We start from the raw sequence: 25346 nt of genomic DNA on the forward strand, positions 1-25346 counted from the left end.
AAATATATCATTTTCTAAATGTCTGATGTGAAAAGTGTGGAAACTAGGTTTTGGACATGTCTTCCAAAAATACTAAACATTAACATGGTTATAGTTTTCTTTCCTTCTCTCTCTCTCTTTCCAGTACAGCCATTTGATCCAATGGCATCGGAGGAGCCAGGCAGCAACTCTAGCAATGAGTTCCAGGCCTCACCCTTTGACAGGACAAAAGGCAATGATGGAAAGGATGAAGAATCTCGTAAAAAAAAAGAATCAGATCCTTGAGGCAAGGTAACCATAGGGCTCCCGTTTCTAAGGGAATGCTTACTTACTGCATCAGCGTCCACAGAAGGTGGGTGTTGGGACATTTTCCGTTAGCTCATTGCACCTATATCTGGTCTGCCTCCGGCAGCAGTGCTGTAAGCACACTCTTGGTAGTATTAATTTCCTGATGACACCTGCAATTACTTCCTCGTCTTCCACCTTTTCCCTCTCCTGCAGTCTGAAACATCATAATCAGTCCTCTCCTAATATGGCTAGAACTCTACTCTTCTTAGGAATGTCTGGTTTCAAATAAACAGTGTATTAACTGCAAGGCAGTACAAATACTATTAATTGTGTTAAAAATATTTATGTTCCTTACAACAGTACTCTCCCCCCCCCAAAAAAAAAAAAAAACTTAGCCGCAATAGAATGTAATTATTCCAGCAATAATAGCCTGTATTTGAACCAGTAATTTCTTTCACATAAAACACAGAAGTAGAGAGTGTCCTTGAACTCATGAGTATACAGTCCAAAATTTAGTCTTAAGAGTTTTAACTCTTACTTCTGGATATTATAACCTTTAAAGTGATTAAAAAAAAAAAAAACACAAATTACACAGTTCTAAATTATTTGCCTTGTGGCACTTGCCTTATGTGCCTAAGTAAACTAGGATATGAAAGTGACTCTGCTTATGTAAATAAATTTAAAATAGTGGTTATTTCTTATACACAGAACAGTCTCTCTGACATGTTATTTAGAAGAAAAACTAGAACATGGAAGAGCAGGGTTTTCTAGCATCAGTTTGATGTGTAACTTTGGACATGCCACTTAATTTTTCTTTGTCTCAGGTTCTTCATCTGTATAACTGAAAATTAAATGATTTACAAAGGTTAATGTCACCTTTCAAGTCTACCATCTGATTTGAATTTTTTATCCAGATGAATTAAAGTGGCAAGTTCATAAATCATCTTTGAGATTTGATGTGATGGTTCATGTAAGGTTCTGCTGGAAGGGAGGCAGGGACCTGCATCTTGGCTTAATTTAAAAAAAAATAGCTCTAACTAAATCTAGAGTTAGTTGAATATGACAGCTTGTTCTGCAAATGACAGTATTACTTGAAGCAAGCATTAGGCCATATTTGGAAAGTATCTGAGGCAGCAAAGCAAAGTAGATTTTATTATGGCTTTATTCAATATTGTGCTTCAGAAAAATCACAAATCAGTTTCATTAAATTTAAACACAGACACATTTAAAACTTGGCAAAAATGATAATGAAGAATGATCATTTCTCTACCTATCTGGTACTGGCAGTCGGCAATGTTCCATGAGAAGATTTAACTTACTCAACCCTGAGAAAAGGGGGTTCAAGTGCATGGTGGCCAAACATTGCAAAATCAAAATTAGATAATTTTGTCATTTTAAACATCATTTCTTACAAAAGAAAGAAGGAAGGGAGGGAAGGAGGGAAGAATTCAGAGAAGAGAAAGACAGAGAGAGAGAGAGAGAAAGAAAAGGTATACAAAGGTGTACATGAAAAAGGAAAGACAACGTAAAATGCTCCTAACAAAGTATGTGTGCTATTACAGATGACAAAAGAATGTCTGAATTCCCATTCCACCTTGGTGCTCTAATTAAAATTACATATGGAGCAGATACTCTCCAGCTGCCAGCCTAAAGTTTGTAATGAACAGAGAGACTTACTGCACAGTCTCTTATCGTTGCAGCTCCCTTGGGGACAAGAAGTATCGATCTCTTTCATTGAATAAATACTAAAGTAACAACAAGAATCCATTATGTCTGACCTAACAAGAATTTTTAATTGAACAAGATACTGTCTGAATGCTCATGGAAGACTGGATACACTATCCCTTTCCCTTCTCTCCTTAAAGCTCTAAGTTTAAAGGGCAAATAATGAATGAATTAACAACATTACACATTTTCAAAAGCACTCTCAGAACACAACTTACTAGCTAAAAAACAAAGCAGTTTTATCTTCCGCAAAATTTGGTCATTTATTTTCCATTGTTTAAAGCAATGAAGTTATCCCAGCAAGGAGGTATTGAATAAATTTCGCATGCAGTATTAATACAAGAAATTAAGTTAGATTCAAAACTTTAAAAAAAAAAAGTGTCAGTTGAACAACTCAGGTCCAAGAAATCCTTAAACTTTATAAGGCCCTAGGCAAAAAGGAGCATGGGAAAACATTTATTTGGCTATATGAATTAGCAAGATAAGAGAGCACACTTCTAATTAGAAATGCTGTATTCTTTCTGATTCGGATATTATGAAAATTGCAGCACCCTTGCTGGTCCAGTTTGTAACATCTACTCATCACCTTAGCATAGCTGTTACACCTGTGGCAGCATCTGAGTTAATTAAAATCAAAGGAAGAATGACAAAGAAGAAGAAGAAGAAGAAGAAGAAGAAGAAGAAGAAGAAGAAGAAGAAGAAGAAGAAGAAGAAGAAGAAGAAGGACAAAACTGAAATATGGAACAAATTAATCAAACCCAGGACAACCCGACCTCCAAGTAAAATGCAGAAGTGAGAAATGAGAGAGAGAGGCTCCTGTAATCCAGCCAGTCTTTCAGTCTGTGAAGGCGTATCATGCATTTGTGACTTGCTCTAAGGGGACACATGTTAGAAAGAGAGGCTTTTAGTCCTGCTAAACTGTGTCTGTCACCTTCCTTAGAAAAAGAAACTAAATGCTGAGTGATGGCGTATGTAGCACTGTCTAACAATTTGCTGTTTATGGGAGAGATCATTAATAATACATTCCAGTAAAGTTTAATTTTCCATCTAGGTCTGTAAATTATTTCATTTACAGAACTTGTTTAAGACTCCCTATCATAAACTTCTTTTTATTCATTTGTTTGTTTATTTGTTTGTTTGGGAGGTACCCATACGTCATGATGTGCAAGCAGAGTTCAGAGACCAACTTTCAGGAGCTGGTTCTCTCCTTTCACCTTATTGGTCCCAGGAACAAACTCATATGTTCAGACCTAACACAAACAGCACTGTCTTTATGAGCAATGTGAACCACATTACAAAACTCTGGAAAAAAAACAAAACAAAACAAAAAAAAAAAAAAACATTAGTTCAAAATTAAAATGAAATGAATTCATTAGTATCCCACCACATTTTTATTATCAAAATGGCAGTTAAGAACATTAACTCTTCGCTAAGCTTCCCACAATTTTACTCTTGTAAAACAATGAATGACACGCGAGGCTTATCTATGGGTTACTGCAGTTATTGAGCTACTCTAATTTAGATCAAAAAGATGTTTGTCTCTGGTGCAAAACTCATTTGGAAGAACGAAAAATAATATTAAACTCTAAATTATTAAACTTAGAAAATCACTCCAAATTCCTACTCTGTGTGTGTGTGTGCATGCGTGCATGCGTGTGTGTGTGTGTGTTTGTCTGAAATCTCTATGGAAATTCACAAACCTGGAGGGAGGAGCACAGAAGAATATTGGATACCCACAAATGCTGCTCAGAAACATCAATTAACAGTGTACTGAATCAGTGCAATACATCTAGCTTCAACAGAAATGATGTTCAATTGAATGCCTTTTTCTTTTCTTTATTTTTTTATAATTTGTTTCACTTTATATTCCAATTGCAGCCCCCTCCCTCACCTCCTCCTAGTCTCTCTCTCTCTCTCTCTTTCTCTCTCTCTCTCTCTCTCTGTGTGTCTTCTCCCCATCCTCCTCCCCTAGTACACTGAAAGGGGAAGTCCCCCCTCCCCTACCATCTGACCCTAGCCTATCAAGTCTTATCAGGACTGCCTGGATCCTCTTCCTCTGTGAGCTAGCAAAGTTCACCAGGAGGAAGTGATCAAAGAGTAGGCAAATGAGTTCTTGTCAGAGACAACCACTGCTCCCCTTACCCAGGGACTCACAAATAGCTCGTTTCTTAAAGACAAGAACTGCTCCCTATTAACCACATCTAAATAAGCCATGCTGCCTCTATCTTATGAGCATGTGTGAACATATTTAACTAAATGCATTTTTTAGATTTAATTTTGTGCATATGAATATCTTACCTACAGAGATCACCGTTCAAGAGCCAGTTTTATCCTTCCTCCATATTGCTCCCAGGGACAAACTCGGATGCTCAGACCTAGCACAAGCACCAGTCCTTACGTGCAATGTGAGCACCTATGTATGCCACATGAATGTTATAAGACGTCAGTTCCCCTGCAACTAGAGTTATGGATGGTTGTGAGCCACCATGTGGGTGCTGGGAAGAGAACTTAGTTCTTCTGCAAGAGCAAGTGCTGTATCCTCTGAGCCATCTCTCTAGTCCCATTATTTTAAAAATTAGTGAAGTAGTAAATCTTAGAAAAGCTTGGATGATCGGGCTGGAGCTGAAAGAATCCCAAAGCCAAAAAAAGACTACAAAATGAAGACCCAAATCCAAGTTCAGGAAAACCCTAAGATTAAACCCTTATTGTGTAATGGTGTAGATGGCTAGAGAAGTCAAGAAAGCCAAATAGCCTCCAAGAATGGAATCACTGTTAGAATCATGACAGATGTATTATCTAAGGTAGAAAAAGTTACTGCTGGGTTTGTTATCAAGTTGTATCTACCTGAATAAAAATTCAGGAGACATGTAAGGCTTTACTTAAAGTTGAAAAGTTACCATATCAGGATTTCATATTAAATTTATATTACCTTGGGGAATTTTTCTAACATATCAATACACATTGACATATGCATTTTGCAAGGTTGAAGGGAGAGACATATTCTAAAATTCAAATTTTAAAGACTGTAATCTTTAATGTTAAAATTGGATGTAAAGTCAGAAAGTCATCAATTGAAGCTAACGTTGCACATTATCTTATTCTTTGTGCCAGGGTCTTCCACTTTCTGGAAGTAACTGACCTCCACAACATCCAAAAAACCCCAGCTCAGTTCAAGGCTTTCAGTTATTCTTCATTTTACAAGGCCATAAATTTTAAAACTAGCATATGTTAGCCAGTTATCTCATTTTTTTATACCCTAAGAAAACTACTTAAGACTTTAGACTCTTTAATCTTTTATTATATACAGCTTTTTGCCCATGGAGATTAGAGGTTGTTTACAACACAAAATAAACCCACTGCATTCCTCTCCTGAGGTTCCAAGCCCCATGTATCTAACTACTCTCCTCCTGTTAATTGGACCAAAGAGATAAAACTTAACTCCTGTTATTACAGCATGGAGTTAAAAAAATATAGAATTACAAAGCCAGAAGCATCAGGTGATGTAAATCCTGCCACAATGCGGGAGAAAAGTCTGTGAATCAAAAACATGTGGGCAAGAATTTGAATTGTGCATAAGATGATACAGGCCATCATCAGAAAATTAAGTTTCTCTTAATTTTCAAATTTATCAAAACCCAGTATTCACAACTAATTTTCAGTATTCTTTTCCTTGTAGATTCTAATTTCTCAGAGATTCAGAAATATTAATCAGGTTGACACAAATAATAAAGCCAGCTCAAGTACGTTTGTTCAAGCATGCAGTTGCTACCAGTCCTTAAAACGAATGAGTTTGTTCCCTTGTTTGTTCTTTCTCTGGTGTTGTGAATCCACAGCAGGACCTCATGTGTGCCACACAAACGGGAAAACTGAGCTATGTTCCTATCTCCCAAATGAGTATGTATTGGGCCTTTAAGATTTCTCTCAATCATTCCACATTTAGATATGAATATCCTGCTATTCAAATGCTTTTCTGCCATGTGTCTGTAGTGAAATGTATGGCTGTACAGATGACTGCCTACAGCCATGAAAGGTGAGACATCTTCACTAACTGCATGATTAACCCACCACCATGCCCATTCTGGCTTATCCTAGTATTTACTCCAGAGGCTTTACACACACTCAGTTATTGTTTCCAGTCCTACCCTATACTTGCAACACAATGTGTCCTTTCTCTGCTTCCACATTCTAGAGAATGCAGAAGATAAACAAGAATTTCTATACTCATCCTGTTCATCATAGGTCAAACACACAAGTCTAGATGACAATTCTCCATTTCATCAGGAGAAGTGAATTTGATCAGATTTCCTACTGCTTTTCACGCATAATAGCTGCCCTCATGATTTAAAAACTTGACACAGAAAGCAAAACTTTATCTAAAACACACCGGATATAATTTTATTGCATATACATGGGCATAGCTGTAGAGGGAAAACAAGAAGAGCAGAATCTGAATTTTCATGTTATACACAGAGCATCCTTCAGAATTCACGTGTCTCACAGGCCTTTTTTCATTACATCTTTCCAACACTATAATTACTTCAAACAAAATATAAATCTAGACTTTGGTTCTTTACTACATTTGCCTATCTGTGGTTCTGACTGTAGGAACAGTAGTTTAATAAAAGGTTAATTAACACAGCTGTGGCCTACATGGAACATTTTCTAGGCTAAGATGATCTCAGTTCAGCTCCCTGAAAAAAAAGAAATCGGTTGACTGGAATTCTTGGCTTTCTCCCAGGCAGTTTCTTGAAAAGGTTACCAGCTTAATTGAATGAAAGCAGAGTCTGCAACCATCAACAATGATCTACAGAGCAATACTTGTTATTAGGCTGAATAAAATAAAGGTGAAACCAACCACAAGTATTTATGGATCAGTTTAGTTCTTAATACTGGCCAGATTTAGTGTGTCTGCGAATACTGTGAAAATTCCCTAAAAATCTAGGGTTTTTTTTTTTTTTTCCTGGCAAAAAGACAACGCACAAATTATATATGTGAACAACCTAGTAAATCTGACTTTCACTTATTTAGAAACTATCACAATTAGCTAACTAACCTGGAAGAAATGAGAAAATCTACACAAAACTGATTATTCAAAGTCAAATGGTAGAACTATATAATCTAAAATGAAAGTAGAGGGAGGAAATCAAAGTCCTCAACCCTATTTTCTTTATTAAAGGTAAATTCTCTTACCACTGATCGTTATAGAATAAATGTGATTATGTACAGGTCAGAGCCCAGAATAGGGAAGATGATGGTGAGAACACAGAGAAGTTCTGGCTGCCATCCTACACAAGCTCAGTTTAGCATAAGACCTAACTAGGGTGATGACTAAGGCATCCTTCAGAGAATGTAAAAGTAAATGTCACCCATTACAGAAAAAAGAAAAAAAAATGACTGGACGAGAGAATAACATGGTACCAATTTAGTACTTGTTCCTGATGAAACTAAAATATACATGAGATAAAAGTAACACCGAGAAACAGATTTCTAGAAAAGAATTTCAGACACTGAGCATACTGAGTTTCACACAAAATACATTAAGGCACATAAACTACATTATAGATGTACTATGTATGCATAATGTATGAGAAAGAATAATATAATGCTGTAGTCAAAGACAACCAGTCATACCACATGGTGTGACACTGATTAAAACATGACTTGAGCTTTAGCTGTTGTGTATTAAATACGCCCTTCATAGTTAAGTCTTGATTCCCGGGTGCCACTCCCGACATAGGATGATGCTGAAAATCAAATTTCCAAATATGTCATAGACAGTCCTTCTCTGATCTCTGTTTTACCAATCTAGTGTCTTCTTTGCCTAAATATCTCTAGCATCTCTTGAAGTCTGATGTCTAGACTGGCTGAACTCAGCTGTTTAAAAGAATAGTATCCTAAGCTTTCAGTCTTCATGTGAGTTCCCTTCTACCTCCAACACTTTTTATTCTTTGTATGGCAAACCATACAGTCTTTCAGAACTAATTATAAGGTATTAATTCTGCTTAACGTATATCTTGTCTTTTCCCTCTGGTGGGTTTAGATGTCTTTGCAAACACTACACTGTAACACCATGTTATGTGTTTTATTTGATCATAATTCCTTAATTCTTTGCATTTCCTTTGGGACCACAGTATATGCACTCAAACAAATACAATCTATCAATAGTTTGAGTCCTTAAACTATGCTAATAATAAAATGCCTTTATATATTTTTGAATATGAGTAAATATATAGTTTAATTGTTTAACATTAGAAAAGCTACTAAACAGACTCACAAATTTAAGTCAGTCTAATGTGTATGTGCTGCAGTATATTCTAGTCAAGTCCTTCTGCAAAGCACATTTCCTGTAATTTATAAAAACTTTGCATAACCATTATGATGTTCACATATATGAATATGGAAGTAAAGAAACATTAAATATGTTTTCCAAGGTCAGAAAGACACAAAGCTTCCAAAATCATGTTCAGTGCCACACTGTAATGCCAGACTTTGACCTCTCTATTACACTCCACTTCGAACACAAACTACTCACTTCAGTCTGCGTGTATACTATCATTTATGAACATGTGAATCAAGCAATGCCCACTGAAATAGAAAATGGCTATTTACACATTTTTCTACATCTTAAAATGTCACGATTAAATGTTTTAATACAGGAAGACAGAAAAGTATGCACAGTTCATCCTAGACTAGACTCATAAAATCACCAAGCCACTACCCTTCAGATACTCTGAAACATGCTGCTCTCTGCTGTTTGTCACCATACATGGTAATGTGGATGGTATGTTTATCATATATTTTGACACAATCCTAAAGTCTCACAGATAGAAGCAAAATTTGAAATTTCATTTTATACTTCTTTGCAAGTCTCTGAAGCGACTAGTATAGTCTTAAATATCAAATATTTATTCAAATGTTTTCTAAATTGAGTCATAAGTAATGATTTTTGAAACTGTAGGAAAAGGAAATCTAATATGTCACACGGCTGTGCCTAGGAAGCCTACTTGAGTCTGCATTGATTTGAATCACAGGATAACAGAATTTCCAACTAAATGTAGTTTTTAGCATATGAACAAGTCCAAAGGGAAAAAAAAATGTACAGGTCCTAGAGAAAGATGCAAGGCAAACAGTCCTGATTTTCTCATTTCAGTCTGGCATTTTGTAGGGATTTCAGAGTTGAAAGTGAAACTGTCTCTCAGCTCCATGAGGCTTCAAGGCACACAAATACTGTGAGGACAATGCAAAACTAACCAGAGGGAAAACAGGCTGTATTTAGTTTGCTTGGAACCAGGAAGAAGTCTAATCAACTCTGAGTAGTAATGATTTTCTTTAATGCTATCATGCCATTCATTTTGACTTCTTAAATGATATTATGACAGTGACAGGGTACTGGTGGTATGTTCTTGGAATATATAAGGCATGAATCATTTTTAGATAATCTCAACTGATGTGAGACATGTAATTAGCCATATTAATAAGATGTGACACACATGGTATATGCTCACTTATTAGTGGCTATTAGACATATAATATAGGATAAACAGACTAAAATCTGTACACCTAAAGAAGCTAAGCATGAAGGAGGACCTTGGGTAAGATCCTCTCTCCAAAAGGCAAACCGGACAGACATGGGAAGAGGGAGAAAATGGGAAACAGGTCAGGAGCTTACCACAGAGGGCCTCTGAAAGACGCTACCCAGCAGGGTATCAAAGCAGATGCTGAGGCTCATAGCCAAACTTTGGGCAGAGTGCAGGGAATCTTATGAAAGAAGGGGGAGATAGTAAGACCTGGAGAGGACAGAAGCTCCACAAGGACCTAATATATCTGTGCACAGGGGTCTTTTCTGTGACTGATTCTCCAACCAGGGACCATACATGGATATAACGTAGAACCCCTGCTTGGAAGTAGCCAATGGCAACTCAGTATCCAAGTGGGTTCTCTAATTATGGAAACAGGAACTGCCTCTGACATGAACCCCAGTGGCTGGCTCTTTGATCACCTCCCCAAGAGGGGAGATCAGCCTTTCCAGACCACAGAGGAAGACAGTGCAGCCAGTCCTGATGAGACCTGATAGGCTAGGGTCAGATGGAAGGAGACGTGGACCTCAACTATCAGTGGACTTGGAGAGGGAAATGGGAGGAGATGTGAGAGGGAGGGTGGGATCGAGAGGAAATGAGGGAGAGGTCTACAGCTGGGATACAAAGTGAATAAACTGTAATTAATATTAAAAATTAAAATTAAAAAAGATAACAAGGCTAATTAAACTGTTTTAATTTTTTGGAAAAATGGATGAAATAATCTTTAATTTTAAAGTTCATATAAAGTGATGATCATGTAATAATATTACCATGTTTTGGTTGGCCTTTACATCAAGGTTAAAAGACATAGTAAAATTTGGGGGATATTAAATTTTAATACTTGTCTTTTTGTTTTTTCTCCAAAAGTGCCTTCCATAGCACAATTTTCCTGTACCACCCTGTTTAATATTTCTATTGCCTAGAAAATCCTCATCATTTAAAAATAGATGCCTGTTTCATGAACCTACTAGGCTCATCTGTCCATACAACACACACTTGTTACCAAAAGATGGTGTGAAACACACAATATACCACAGCATTAGTTAAGAATCATAAACATTCAAGTTACTGTTTTAAATCATCTTGTTTCTTCTCCTTCAAAATAAAAAGCAACAGGATGTTTGCCCTATAGAGTTGAGTGTTGGAATAAGATCAGTTTCTTGACATTGTGATCTATCATGAACTACAAGGATATAAGTCACAGGAGGAAAAATGTGTCCATGATCGACTATGGAATATGGATTTAATAAAAATACCACATCTCAATCCTCAGGAATTCCAGATATTGAAAAGGGAAATAAAAGCAATGAATGCATTTGACAATGAACGTGCTTCTAAGAACTATCAGGAAAATTTGTTGTTGGTTTTATGGCATACACATTAAGATTTTTCAGAACACTTTTGTGCTCAGCTAGGATATATCGCACTATAAATTTTCATGTGTTGATTGATGCTAAACGTTGCGAGATTTGTGTGTGTGTGTGTATTATATGTAGAAGAGACCTTAAGCACAAGAAATGAGAAATCAGCACAATCTTAGACCCTTTGCAGTAGCAATATTGAATTTAATGTTTCAAAGGCAAAAAAAAATTTTTTTTTAATTGTCAAAGGCAAACTCTTTATCTGTAAACAAAAATGACAATATGAGACTACAAACAGCCAAATACACTTAAACTTTCGCTGGCTTTGCATGTTTAAAGTGAGATTTTAATCCCAAGTGTTCCTCAGAATTTTATAAACTAAATTTATTTCAAGACTATATATAATGGATTTGAAATATTAGCACAAAATGAATCTATGGCTATAAAAAGTAAAATGGGGCTTTCCATGTTAATTTGTAATTTACTCACATGTAATATTTGACACAAAATGAATAAACAAAGAAAAAAGCCATTCCTTGAAAATTTGTCGTGAAAGATTTAAATAACACTCATAAAATGCCAAACATTTTTATTAGCTCATGAATAAATAAATAAATGAATGAATTAATGAATAAATAAATAAATAAATAAATAAATAAATAAATAAATAAATAAAGATGGTGATTTTTAGCCCTAGTGCAAAAAAGGAAAACTCTCATACTTTTCTGAAAATGAAGCTAGTTCTGGGTTTACTACTAAATTCTCTACCAGCTAAATTAAAATCAACAACAATATTGTAGATTAATATAATAGTCAAACTTGCTCATAATAAAGAAGATACACACATTATGAGTAATTACTTAACAGCTTAAGATTATGCAAAGCATAAAAAGGCAGCTCAAAAATCAAAATTAATGGTTATGCTGTCTCATGGGAAGACAATGACCACAGGAACAAAAAAAAAAAAAAAAAAAAAAACAAGGTTAGGAAAGTGGAAAGTGGAAAAATCATTCATATCCACTGGACAATATTCTAAGGACCGTGTATTATTGAGTGACTTACAAAATATACCCAAAAATAAAAGTTAAACCATGAAGGTTCTAAAAGATTGAGGAAGAGCACAATGAATGAATGCAGGGTGACTCAGACAACTGCATTCTCAACTTGCAAAAAGAAAGAGTGGCAGTGTCATCAAATTACCAATAGAAGGGTTTAAATTCCATTCTTAAAAACTTCTATAACAACTTTCTAACTAGGCAGTGATTTGTATAGTTCAAGGAAAGAAATTTCAGCTTGTTCTGTACTACCTTGGTTACATAAATCACAGGTTAATTCAAATGAAGCAGTAGGTAATGAATAGCACTGGGTTAATAGGTGACTGTGCTGAGTTAAAGTTGAAAGGCTAGTCTACCATGCATGTGATCAGATGATTCAAAACATGCACCTTCCCCTTCGTTAATCCTACGTATAACAGTAATTCTGGTGTAAAAATGAACGTGTTTAACAGACAGTTGTGGAAAAAACAATAAAACAATTTTCATCTCTCCCTCAGAATATAGAATTAAAAGAATGCCATCAGCAATTATAATTCCAACTTTTCCAAACCTATCAGATACATGTAACAGGAAAATGAGGAAGATAAATTCCACCTAGTTTCAACAAGGTAGTTGGCAGGCTCATTTATGACAATGCGGCCTGTGAAATAAAAGACACAGAAATCAAATCAAACAGATGTGCTAGAGTTTTATATGGAGTATTTGCCAAAGTCCATTTATTGAATCTTAGGCCTCTTGAGGAGAATAGAGGTATGGAAGGTACTGAGTTTATGGCTTGGGGTATGGCCTCAAAGGGATATGGAACCCAGACCCTTCCTCTTCCTACCTTGCTTCCTCCCACCAATGTAAGCATCTTACACCTCCACTGGCTACAAGGATGTGCTGCCTTGCAACAGGACCAAAGGCAATGAATGAAGCTAATGACAGATTATAAGCAAAACAAACGAGCAATCACACAAACAACCTTTTGTTTTTCTCACATGTTCTTTTATCTCAGATGTTTCATTGTCAGATTAATGGAAGAATGAGTTGTATCAGCAGGGCATGATGGTGCATGCCTTTAATCCCAGCATTCAGGAAGGCAGAGGTAGGCAGATCGCTGTGAGTTCAAGGCCAGCCCGGTCTACAAAGTGAGTCCAGGACAGCCAAGGCTATACAGCTGTTTCTAACCACGCCCCTCCAGAAATAGGAGATGAATCATTCCAGAAACTCTAATGTACTAGGCTGTAAATATTAATTCTAAGAGCTACATCATGATAGTCTGTTAACTTGAGAACATTCTACCTCAAGAATTTTACTGGAGTGAAAAACAACTGGATATCAACCCAGTCTTCTAAAAGTGGCAAACGAATTAGAAGACAGACAGTGTCATTCTGACGGCCCACAGCTTCATCCTTTAATGTGTGGGTCACTGCAGTTTTGGTATAATTGAAGCTACTTTCCATACATCGCATTCTTTCATAAGAGGCAATAAGAAGCTCCAGAGATTAAAAGATATTAACGGAAGCCAGCAGTGCTCAGGCATACTTTGAGTTCCATCAAAAGCAGGAACAATGCTTAAAAAACAAACAAACAAACCAAAAAACCAAACAAACTGAAAATAACATATTAAAGGATTTACACGGATGAAGTATGATTGGATGGTAAAACAGACGTGATGGTGATGGCACGTTGCTGCAATCCCATCACTCAAGACAATAAGGGAGTAAAATCATGAATTTTGAGCTTCACAGCAAAACTCTGCATCGTGGGTGAGCGGCAGGTGTGCAGAGTTCAAAGGGCAGATGTCCATGAGATCGAATTAATTCTGCACGTCTGCCAATCTGATGTTGACCAAGGAGATAAGAATTAGCTCAGGAACTTAAAAAAAGCATGGCAGTGGCTGTTTAACTACTAGGGGGCCTTTTTTCAAAATCCAAGAATAATTATAGTTTCCAGGCATGTTCACACTTGTATAACTCTGCAGTTCAGAGTAAGTGGAAATCCCCAAGAGGTGGGACCTGTACCAGGGAACGACCCAGTGATTCAAAACTGAGTATCTATTCTGTCGAGCAAAAAGGTCAGCTGATACTTACTCTCTCTCTCTTTCTGTGCATGTATATGCGGTGTGTGCTTTCCCTGTCTCTGTCTCTCCTCCCTCCCTTTCTCACTTTTCTTTTTTTTCCTCCCTTTTCCTCTTTCTCTTATTCAAATTTTAAAACATTGATAAATAGCCTAAAATAGATAGAATAGTTCATTAAAAAAAAAAAAAACTGTGCACTTCTGGTTTATAAAATGCGATGTTTGCATCTGGAGACAGAAGCCCAGTCTCTACCTCACTCATTAATAGTGCACACTTGAGGCTTGAGCATGTAAGATTCTAGCTTCACCAACATCTGCGGTCGGACTGACCCTCCTCTAGGAATGGGAGTGAACGGTAACCTCTTCCGTCAACATTCTTCACTGAGCCTTCCTGCAAAGATTCTGAACATGAGCGGTTTCCTGCAGCTAGGAAGAAAGGGTACCGTGGGGTTGAGCAGTGGCTGCGACAGTAAGGGCTGACAAGGAGGAAAACTTCCCTTTTTGGAACCAGTAATATTAATGCTACCTCGCAATGGTTTATGTTTCACTTTGACAGATACTGATTAGACTGAATTACACTGGGTTAAAAACAGACTTAGAACCTTAACTTTAGAAAAGTATTTTGTCACAAAATCATAGTGATTTAGAGCTACAAAAGCCCTTGGAAACCAACTGGTTCACCTCTCTCTCTCTCTCTCTCTCTCTCTCTCTCTCTATATATATATATATATATATATATAAATTTATAAATTTAAAGATAAAATTTCAAACCTCACCTTAATTATGATTTAAAAAATGATTCTGTAATATTATGAAATAAACTGAGCACTCTGTAAGCCAAGTGGTATTTGTTGGGGAGGCCAGAAGCACATACACACGTATGAGTGAACTGAGCATAAAAACACCGTTCTGCCATCAAAAACTAGGCTCTTCTTCATTCTGCTGGCTTGCAACCCTGTAACCCAGTCAGGAAGCTTTAATGAATACCCAAGAGGAACCTACAGCACAAAATATTCCCTGGCCTATTTGGAAATGAGACAATAGTCCCTCTTGGAATTAAATCTTTGGTGCAAAGATTTTCCTGTCTTTTTCTCCCAGCAAATGAGTATCATGTTCAGGACTGGAGAGACAACACCAGTTACTTACCACCAATGAGTAGACTGGGTAAAGACCCATGAGGTTTGGGACAGTCAGGGAGCCACATAATGAATGTGCTATTCATAGTGCAAATAAAAAAGTAAGAACAAACAAACACCGAATCTCTACAGTTTGGAATACTCAGCTCCATGAAACAAGAAAAATAAGGTCTTGTGCATATGTCACAATCATTAACATGATCTTTCTACATCTGCAAAATTCTGACAAGCTAACTTTTAATTGCTGAGGAAGAACAAAATTCTTGCCAGTCATCTTTAGGCAAGCATCCAGAAACGATTACCTGTTAGACCCCCTCCCCCCCCTTTTAAAGGTACAGCTAGGTTTTGAGAAATTAGTGAGATTCTCCAAAGACTTACAAAGCTAGCTCACAGAAATTTTAGTGGAAGGGGTTTAGTCTGAAATGGGTAACAAAAGAAATACGTGTGAAGTGCTTCAGTATCAATGTCCTTATCTCTCTCTGAGTTGGGGTGCAGTGAGAGAAGGCAAATTACCCTGTCTATTCAGATTCTTTTAAATACCTATTCATGCAAGATGCTTACGTCTGAGGTCACTTGATTCCGTTGGTGGTTAATAAGAAACAGAATTCAGCATGTTATTCAAACAAATGTCTTTTAAGACTGATTAAAGGGAGAAAGGAAAACAACAGACTTAGTGAACAAAAGAGAGTATCATCTAAATATGAATATATTTCCCTTTGCTTTTATTTTAAATAAGTTTTTTAAAAAAAAACTTTCTGTTTAGGATCAGTGTTGTTTAAAAAAATAACTCTCAAAACTATTAAAAATTCCATCCAAGAAGGCAGTTAAGTTGAAGTTTTGAGACAATGAAATGTTTACAGCTTCTTCAAGTTAGTGAGCACTTATAATGAACTTGAATACTTAATACTGTACTTAAAAATAGGCAATCTATTCTTTATCAAAACCTTAGGAAAATAAACTTCCATACATGAAAAATAAACCAGCACCCATGAGACCTACAATAACTTTTAAAGTTAAAGATAATGTTAATAAGCCTAGATCTGACTGTGTATGGTTCCAAGATTAATGTGATTAAAAGTTACATTGATATTATACTTTTCACTAAGGACTTTAACTTCCTGGCTATATCAGATGAACACTGGATAGTGGATATGATATTTTTTTTCAAAGTAATTTATGGGAAAAATTAAGTGGTGCTTATTCCATTTGTTCTTGTACAATGAGAAGAAGGAGGACCTTGGTTACTCTCAAAGGTGTCTGACACAGGAGTCTCCTCACAAACTCTAATTTTGTGTTCTCCTTTGCTTCCATAAATAGGACCCTGAATGGTCCAATAAAGAAAATATGGCAGAAATAATGCTATGTGTCCTCTGAAGGGAAGTCATCATATATCATGTTTTTGCATGTGTGTGTGTGCTAACCTGGAATGAAAGCTCTCTAAATGGTTCGTCTTCCAAGCACAGCTGTCAAGCTGGTAGAACTCCAAACCACATGGAGAAACATCATGTCTGTACTCTATTCAGCTCAGCCTGAGCACAGCCCTTACATCAACATGTTGCAGAAAGAAGCATGTGAATAAAGGAACCTCCAGATGACTCTCTACCCCAGACGTCTAACACCATGCACTGACACCAACATCGCTGCAGAGCAGCGAGCCTTTCATAGTCACACCCTGTTGTAATTCTACACACATGCTATAAGAACATCTTAACATGTGTTCTGTGTCACCCATGAGAATTGGGATTTTTTTTCTTATGAAGCAACTGGTAAAACCATGATCTTTCCTAAGTCCATTTCTGTAATAGTAAACAGCAGCAGTAGTAGAATGACATGCTTAATGATCTGCCAGACATACTATTAACACTTCACATGCTTAATATTCTCCCTATATTGTATAACACAGGCATTAATGTTCCTATCTCATAAATAGAACACTAAGCCCTTGTAAGAGTATGTGGCAACTATCCTAGGGAATAGAGCTAACAAATATCAGAATCGGAATATTTTGGGGTTACATTGGGGAACTTCAATGCTAACAACACACTGCCTATGTGAAAGAAACAAATAAATGTGCATGCTCAACTGTGCAATGTGTCACTGAACTCTCTTGCTGTCCGGATCATCTACTGGAAGTGGTTACACCTGAATAACCTGTTATCCATAGACCTCAAGAAAGACAAAAGAAAATCTCAGGCAGCAGAAACAGATGGTGCAAATTGTAACAGTACCTTCAAAGCCACAATGTTGCCACCTATCAGTTGATAAAAGAAGCAATGAGTGGGAAAGTGCTGGAGCGAAGTGGACTATAATCTTGCTACCTTAGAAGGATGAAGGACTGAGCTCAGATCAGCCAACAGAACTGCTTCTTTAACAATGACACAGTAGTGACACCTGTCCGAGGTCCAGACACACTTCCTGAAAGAGCATTCTGCTCCCTTAGTTACAGTGATTGTTTCAGTGACATTAATCATCCCTTTGTCAAATCTTTCTCCAGATCAAAGAGTGATGAATACCCCATTCTCAGTTCTCAGTACATATGACCTGTAGGAAAAAAAAATGTCTACACTGTAATGTAAGGCATTGCAGAACAGAGAAAAGGCACAGATACCACTTGCAAAACAAAGCCCCTCTTAGACCCTAAAGCAGAAGTTCATAAGATAATAGGGGTCATCACCAGAACACAAAGACTTGAGACTTCTGAGGTTGTCATGTGCTAATAATATACAAAATATTTTAAAGCAACCATTATTGTCTTTCTAAACCCTCATACACTAACCATGAGGATGACATTGTTTTGTCCATTTGAAATACAAGGAAACTGAGATCAGATTAGTATTCATCAAGGGCAGGAGAGATGGCCATGACTGCCTGCTGAACCGAAACTTTTCCCAAGAAACTCACCACGTACGGAAGCAAGAACCACAACTGCTATTTAATGGTCAATACCCTCGGCAAAAGGAAGACAGCTTCCACTCTCCCATTTGGCAGGTGAAGCTGTGTTAGGAAGTTCAAGCTAATCATCTTAAGCATCGCACAGAATTTCCTGAGCGGTGCTGATTCAGCTAGAAAGCACATCCCTTTTTCTTCTCTGTTGAGGTTCCTTCCTGCAATATGGGATACATAGCTACAGTAGAAGCTGCCATATGATGCTGACAAGTAAACGCACAGAAAACATGATGAAGAAAAAGGAGAGGACAGGAGTTATAGTCTCTTGAGATCATGGTGACAGTCCAGAGACACAAGCTGCCCACTACTGAACTTCCTTTTCAAAACGACAGAAATACGTTTCCATGCTCTTTAATCCCTTAATATGTTTGCGTTATTGGTAAATGTCATGAGACACAATTAGACCTTATGAATGGATTTTATAGGGAAAAAAAAAATTGCTGCCCAAAGCCTTCAAAGCTCTAAAAAGTTCAATTTATACCTAATAGCAAACTTCACCTAATCTAATCCTAAAAGAAACCCATACTTCATTTCCAGGACAAATGCATAAATATGAAGACAGGCATGGGGAACCTAATTGATAAAAGTATACAGTGCTGCTTGGATCGTACTGCGGGCAAGGGGAGGCGGGCAAGGGGATTCAGAAAAAAATAGAAAAGCTGAGGAAGACTGAAAATTGCTACAGTGAGCTGGTGCTAAGCTGTATGCTGCGCACGTACAGTACAATGAACCGAGAAATTCTACCTATTATTTACACAGTGACAGATAAAAGAAAATGAGGTGGAGCTCGATAAACAAGCTCTCTTCCAAAGTAGATTTAGACACTATTCATCCCCTTCCTTTCAGGCCAGAAGCCTGCTTAGCTGCAACTGTGAAATAAATTCCAGCCCTCAGAACATTTCGAAGAGGAATAATGTTCAAAACGGGTGCTGGCTTTCTTTTTCTTCCCTTTGAAATTGATTAGGTGTACTTTCAGATGAAAAACTGCTTGGTGTCTCAAAGAAGAAAGAATATTTTTGGACAAATACAAAATAGCTAATTTAAGTAGTCCAAATAAATAGTGTACTTAAGACTTTGACTTCATACTGTAACCGAGAGCCATTATAAACACCTTGTGTGGTGGGCCCACGAACAAATCAGGCCATATCAAGTTTTGATACATTATCAAATTACACCCAAAGACAATTGATAGTTTAATATTAACTCAGCATTTTCTGTTAAGTCTAACTGATTACAAAGCAGTAGTGAAATTTATTTCTTAAACTACCTTCAAGAAACAATAAATGGACTAAGACAGCAAAAATAAAATCACTGATGAGTGCTTAGGAAGTAACAGACATTAGATTCAGAGTTGGCAAGAAATGTTACATAAGCAGTAATTTAATTTAACTTTTCAATTTATGGCATGCCTGGTCACATGCCACTCTCTGAAATGAAGCATTTCAACAACTCAGGATGAGTCTGCTTCAGAAGGTAATCTGAAAATCTATGAGAGTGACAAAAAAAAAAATGTATTCTAACAGCGCTTGCTTTAACTGCTAAGGCACAGAGATGGGCAAATAATCACAGGATTCAGCTCGGTGAGCCATCCTGCAATGCATACACAGAACCCATGCTCCAAACCATTCAAAGGGCTCTGGACCGAGGGGCCACAGTGTCCATGTTGAAGTCTGTCCGTAGTTTAAACCTCTCCAAAACACAGTCCAGGCTGTTTTGTAAAGAACTGTTTTACACTCCTTTAAAATGCTGTTAATTTAAAGATTGCTGCCATTGGGTTCTTTCTTACTAACTCTATGACTAAGGAACTATGGCAAGATTGAATCCAGTGTTTCCTGTATGTTTTATTTTCATTTTAAAATTATATTTATTTTCTAGTTATCTGTACAAGGTATATGTAGGTGCACACACAAAGCCACATAGTCATGTCGTGGTGAGAAGGTCAGATGTTATGGGACCATTTACCATGCATCAAATTTAGATTTCCTCAGCTATAAGAAGTAATACCTAGTTTCAATGGATATTATAATGCACCATCCTGCCATTGTTCCTAATTTGATGAATATTATTGTTTATTCAGACTTTTGCTATCATTTCATTGTCTAGGAAAAGACACAATGATAACTGGTAAATCCAAATTATGTGGGTGTTAGGAGAATGCATTTAGATATTTTTATACATCAAAAATATAAAATGCTAACATAAATAAAATTATATAAAACGATCTTCTCTAATATACTTAGAGGACTGTACAACATGTTCAAAATGTCCTAAGAGCAGATTCAAGATAATTTCAAGAAAAAAAATCAATAACTCCAAGCTATAACAATGAGAATCACCATTTGAGTAATGTTAATTCCCATCCGGACTGACACATTTACTTACCCAAGCTTTACTGTTGCTTTGTTCAAAAGACGAATGCCTCTTGAACTTTCAGAAAAGAACGAAACATATTTATAGAATCTGTGCTGCACATATTGCCACACAAATGCATCTTGGTGTGCACTTAGGAAAGCACTTAAGACGGCTACCAATGAAAGCATCGCTGGGCTGCCACAGAATATCTCTTCATCTGCTGTGGTCACTATTGCATCCTCAGTACCTGACATGTATAGAATTGAAAAATATGCGCCAAAGTGATGGCTACAACAATTTGGCTATAAAAGCTGGTTGTTTCATCCACACTGGAAACATGTATTTTCATGAGAACTTTGCTTAACCATAGGTAAATAAGTCAAGTGTCTTCCCTGTATAATGGAAATCTCATACTGTTACATTAGCACATATATTATTTGTTTGGAAAGCAATATATTAGTGTTGGAAGCATTTTGAATTTGTTTCGGGTTATGCACTATGAAATGTATTTTTCCCACAAGCATATGATGATGAATGGTGGTGCTGCACAACTAGTAATTTTATTAATAACAAAAAGAACTAATTTCTATTTTGAATCATTAGCAGTCATACAATCATACACTGAAATCTCATTTAGGAAGAAGTCATGCTGCAGTGTAAAATGGGTTATAAAGTGGGTTAAATGATAGCTATAAAATTCCTAGTTAGGGAGCAGTCTCCTTCACATTGTATAAAACAAAATAAAAACCTGCATTAGACTGAGGTGTCTTAAAGTCAATGATGTCAAGTCCCATATTAAATATATATGTAAATAGAAATGTACGATGAAATCAAGCAATCATGCCCACATACCAACAAGCAGCTCTTTGAGTTTGTGGGTTTTATTTTAAATAAAACACACCAATTAATCGTCCTTAATACATGGAAACATTGCAATGGTTAAACTCACTGTTGACATCTTATATAAGTTGTAAGCCTCCCCTTAATCGGTCTGATTATTTACTAGTATTCACTATTCTATCAAGGACTCTTCTTCCTTATCACCTGTAAAAAACAGAGAGCAGCTGGGCTACTTTGCAAATAAGGGACTTGGGTTTTCAAGGCAATGAGGGAGCAGAATCAGCTCTTGGCAGCTGTGAACTAGCTTAAGTGCCCCACCCTTTTCTTACAGAAAAAAAAGTCAGCTGTTTTCTTAACAGGTGGCAAGTAGCTGAGAAAAATGAGGCATTATAAGAACTGTCGATTTAAAGCAGAGGCTATCCATAGTCGGGAGGCAAAGACAGTAACATTAGAAGATGTGATAAGAATGGGAAAGAAACACAAAGGAAGCTAATGAATGATAAGATACAGATGCTAACAAACTGTGGCCAGAACTACTTGCAGATATTATGGAATCCTATAACCTGAAATCTCTTCTTAAAAGAGTGAAGATATGTTCTAGAAAGTGTTTTACTACCTATCAGATAAAAAAAAGGAAGCAAAATTATCATTTGAACTACTTCCTCATTCTCCCATCTGTTGTCCACCTAATGCTATTGCTCTTTGACAATGTATTCAAAGTAAAGTATGATAACTATAAATAGGAAGGCATTGTGACAAACTTTAACATGAGGGCACTAGCTCTCTAGCAGGAAGCAGTATGTGGGTGACATTTTTACAGGCACTGGTTGAGTTAAACAACCCAGACTACTGTTGACCATGTGCCACACAATGTTCAAGGAAACAATTTGAGAAGCATGGGCATGGGCTTTGGTAATTTCATGTAACACCCAACCTAATGACAACACCAGGCCAACTTGGTAGAAATCAGCTCATGTGCAGGAGTCAAGAGGCAGACTACAAAACTCAGTAAACTGAGGTAACAACCAGCCCTGACTTAAGGGAGACGAGGCTTCATCTATAAAGAAACCTTTGAAAAGAGCGCTTTAGGAAAAGAACAGCACATGAAAACACAGAGGACATGATAGATGAGAATGGGAGCAGACAAGGAGACAGGGAGGATTTGCTGAGTAGCACTCAAAGGTTCAGCGAAGGCTAAAACCCTTACATGTGTAATAGCACTGATCCACACATCTACCTGATTTTTCTTCCACTGCCCTTGACAGTTTGTCAAAGAAAGCGAAAGGAAAGAGCAAACCGAATGTGCTTCAGAGAGAAGAGACTAAGAAGCAAAGAGGGAGAAACACAATGCCCAAGATGCCCGGGCACTGCACAACCCACTCACCAGTTTTCTGGGCAGTTCTTCACATCAGCATCTGCGGAAGAGCAAGGAAAAGGAGAGGATTATGTGGAGAATGCCCTATTTTATTAAACTGTTTACTTATATCTAAGCAGACTATTTCACAGAGACATTAAATAAAACAGTTTAGAGTTCACAAGAGCAAAAAGCAGAGAAAGGCACATAAATCACAGAAGCCATATCATCACGGCACACATGCATGGACTGTAAAGATCATATTTGGGCTCACCACTATTGGCTACTGTTCAGATCCTATTCTGTATCTACCAGAATACAAAGTTGCACTGAGGAAGAAAGTTTTTCTTCTTCTTTTTTTTGGGGGGTGGGTGGGTAGATGTTTTTTTGAGGTGAGTAAAAGATAAATTAATCTAGCAGTAAATAAATCTGGAATACAGCATTTACAGTGGGAACAGCAACTGAATAGGCTAACAGTGAAAACAGATGTGGGGTGCGGCTGTCTATGCAGGTGGTCAGATGCCAGGGTCTTACTGCAACCAACAGTAACATGAGCGATGGATGCTATGATCTGCAAGTATCCCCAACCACTTTTCTCTGCTCCTGTCTCTGGCTCTCTGGTACTTCTCTGTCATGAGGTGAGCTACTTTATTATTTTTTTTAATTTATTACAATTTATTCACTTTGTATCCCAGCTGTAGTCCTCTCCCTCATTCCCTCCCAATCCCACCCTTCTTTCCTCCCTCATCTCCTCCCATGCTCCTCCTCTTCCATCTGGCCCTAGCCTATCAAGTCTCATCAGGACGAGCTGCATTGTCTTCTTCTGTGGCCTGGCAAGACTGCTTGCCCCACCAAGCCCTCCTCAAGGGGAGGAGAACAACTCTGGTTTCTCTTCAGGTCATATAAATCTTTTGCCTTTTACTAAAGAAAGTCTTTTCTCCATCTGTGTGTCTCCAGTCACGCAGCTCAGGACATAGCCATCTTGATAAAGTGAGAATTGGTTGTGTTTTATAAACTTGTCCTTTCATTACACAACAACGTTATTAGATGATAGTTTAATTTTCTCATTACCAGAAATTAAAACTCACAGAAGAGCATAAATCTACATATTTACACATTCATACATCTGTGAAGAAAGAGAAATTAGAATGTCTATTTAATGCTTGTTTTAGAGCAATATAGACCTTGTAGAAAAAGAATCTGCATCTTGCATACAATTTTGTTCAAATGACTTTTACTAAGATTCTATCAAATGTGTATTTAATCAACAGAACATGTATAGAAGTAAAATATGCACACAGAGTAGAGGAGGACCTGATATACAAGCTTAATCCCCAGCACTCTGCTGTTAGATCAATAGAAAACATTCCCTCCCCTTTAATCAAACCTACTACTATATAAATCACTGTTTACTGGAGTCAGCTATTAAACTTTCACAAATAAAGGTCTCAAACTGAACTCTATAACCTGCAAACTTTCATTCTATAAAATATGACAGGCTGGGAAAGTTAAGCAGATCTGATGGTAATGAATGATCCTGGCCTTCACATTCTGTCAATTAATGGTTTGTTTAAAATGCAATACAAATTTAGCTTACTATAGAGAAAAAGTTAATAAATCCAAGGACAGTAATTCACCACGATATTTCAATAGTAAAGTTAAGCGGAATAAAATCAGTCCTAATAATGTGGTTAGTTTTATTAGATTGCATAGGGAAACACTATCTGTAACTGATTTTATAATGACAGTGCTCAAATCCACCTGAGTTTCATTCAAAAATTAGGCACAACAGCCTTTTAATATTACTCATCAAAGTTTCCACGGACACAAATGTTTATGAAGGATGAGGAACAAAACTGGATTATTAAATTGTTTGCCTTCAAAATAAAATAAAGGCTTTAATGAAATGTCAGTTTTAGAAATAAAAATTTCTAACTCAACTATTACAATGAAGTTTCATTTAAAATATAAGCCACTTGTATTCATAGAGCCTGCTAGAAGGACTACATTCTTCTCTCATGCACAAACTTCTCCCAGGAGAAATAAAACAGTAGATGACCTCTTCATTCATTAGTTAGTAATGCCCATGAGAGGAGAAATTACTTTGTGGACAGACCTTGAAAGTCTGTCAGTGATGTCAATATTCTTCAGTCAGAAAAGAATGGGATAAAATGTCAGTTCATACATGCTTGGATATGTGATTGTTTTGGCCTGGATAAATTTAATTCCTGCAGGACAGCATATAGAAAGCTTCTTGACTCCAGGTTTAGACTGGATTTGTGACTGAGGTACGCCAGTAACAGATCAACCAGTTCTGTCATTAACTGATACTTTTATTTATGTCTCGTTTGTTTTGAAAGTCAAGCCTTTCTACCAACACAAAGCAGAGACTTGTGCATCTCTCCAGTTCACCTACTGACATTTTGCTTACCTGCAGATACCCACATTTAGTCTCACCTCTTTTGATGACTATTCAATGGATCGCCATACTGAACCTGTTTTTCCTCAGTGTTCCTGATGCTATTTGCAAATGTCTTAGACCACTGTCCATTTTCCAACAAACTCCTTAAACCCAGCACAATGCACTAACTAATATGCCTACAGAGTATTACATACATAAACTCTTCAATAACTCAATCAAAAATTTGTTTTCAAATTCAATCAGAAAATTG

The 25346-nt window shown here is 36.9% G+C and overlaps 1 protein-coding gene across 1 annotated transcript in view; it reads right to left on the reverse strand.

The window, feature by feature from the left end:
- Positions 1-25346, reverse strand: part of Adgrl3 (adhesion G protein-coupled receptor L3) — a 736167-nt gene that overhangs the window by 663054 nt on the left and 47767 nt on the right. The window contains exon 2 of the mRNA XM_055629463.1: positions 22705-22735. The gene's annotated coding sequence lies outside the window, so the exon portion shown is untranslated. The remainder of the gene's footprint in view (positions 1-22704; positions 22736-25346) is intronic.

This window comes from Psammomys obesus, unplaced genomic scaffold, assembly GCF_907164565.1.
Source record: "Psammomys obesus unplaced genomic scaffold, mPsaObe1.curated_primary_1811, whole genome shotgun sequence".
Lineage (NCBI taxonomy): Eukaryota > Metazoa > Chordata > Mammalia > Rodentia > Muridae > Psammomys > Psammomys obesus.